Below are 1,288 nucleotides of genomic sequence, written 5' to 3'. Positions count from 1 at the left end.
CTTTTATGCCATGGAAAAAAATGATTTTGAGGCAGGGCTAATATCAATTTTTGCTCTATTCTACGTGTTAAGAGCCACTCATTATTCCGAGAAGGTTGCACAGGCTTCAGCCGAACGCCCAAGAGGTGTGGGAATGAGAGGTGAAGAAGCCGCGCAGTCCGGGAGAGACGCGGCTGGGCCAGGCCCGGGACTCCGCTCGCCGAGTAAACGGTGGCCGTTGGGGCGGGGGAAGGTAGACGTCACTTCTTCCTCCGACTGCCGGCCCGCTCATTGGCCGTCTGGGAGGGACGGGAGGAGGAAAACGCCGGGAGGGGGCGGGCCGTGGGTAGGAGGGAAGAGCGCGGTCGGTGATGTCACTGACGGGGCAGTGTCTTATGTAGATAGTGGCTGCTGGATCGGCATGTGCTGCTTAAAGACGTTATGACTGTTGGTGGTGTGGGAAGGAGTCAAGGTCTGTCCATGAAATTGTGTGCTCTAGGAGCGTAGAAGGGCTCTGAGGGGTCGGGAGTGAGGCTAGCGAAATGACCGTCTGCGTAAAGAGTAAGGAGTGGGAGGCTGTGTGGGGGCGGCAGAGGAGAAACTCATACTTACCTGGCAGGAAAAATACCATGACCACGAAGGTGGTTTTCCAGGGCGGGGTTTATCCATTGCACTCAGGATGTGCTGACCCCTGCCATTTCCCCAAGTGTGGTGAAAGTCAACTGCATAATTTGTGGCAGTGGGGGACTGCGTTCGCGCTTTCTCCTGATCTTTGTTGTATTTGAAAGTTAACGTCTGCTGTGGCCCCACCCTGCACTTGCACTTTACCAACTGGTGTAGAGTCGCGCCAAAGGACGCTATTTCTCTATGTGTGATGAAACCACTAAGTGCTTCTTAGTTGAAATCTTTCCATGTGAGACAAAACCACTTTGATTCTTAGTTACCGAAGAGATCCGCTCAAAAGAAGGCTTGAGGTTCTCTACTGGGTTATTGGTATCGTTGCTCAAACTTTCTTACCGAGACCTGCTACAATGGAAATGCAGCTAAGTTTCGGTTTTTGAGACCTGCTACAATGGAAATGCAGCTAAGTTTCGGTTTTTGAGACCTGCTACAATGGAAATGCAGCTAAGTTTCGGTTTTTGAGACCTGCTACAATGGAAATGCAGCTAAGTTTCGGTTTTCAGAGCGCATGTTTGTCTACCTCAGTGCTCCAGGGGCTAGGAGAGGAGTCCGTCCCAATTTAGAGCGTCTGCGGGGTTATCCTCCCTGTGGGCTTCTGGGGGAAAGAGCCTTCCTTGTCGGTGGTTCC

General features: G+C 52.1%; 1 non-coding gene across 1 annotated transcript; it reads left to right on the top strand.

The window, feature by feature from the left end:
* Positions 1-583: 583 nt before the first annotated feature.
* On the top strand, positions 584-747 carry LOC111752915 (U1 spliceosomal RNA). Its single transcript, XR_002787809.2, has one exon. It is a non-coding gene; the product is annotated as a U1 spliceosomal RNA (small nuclear RNA).
* Positions 748-1,288: the final 541 nt, after the last annotated feature.

The sequence above is a fragment of the Loxodonta africana genome, chromosome 3, assembly GCF_030014295.1.
Source record: "Loxodonta africana isolate mLoxAfr1 chromosome 3, mLoxAfr1.hap2, whole genome shotgun sequence".
Taxonomy (NCBI): Eukaryota; Metazoa; Chordata; class Mammalia; order Proboscidea; family Elephantidae; genus Loxodonta; species Loxodonta africana.
Note: the sequence above shows the minus strand (reverse complement) of the source record. Positions and strands in the feature narration are given on the sequence as shown.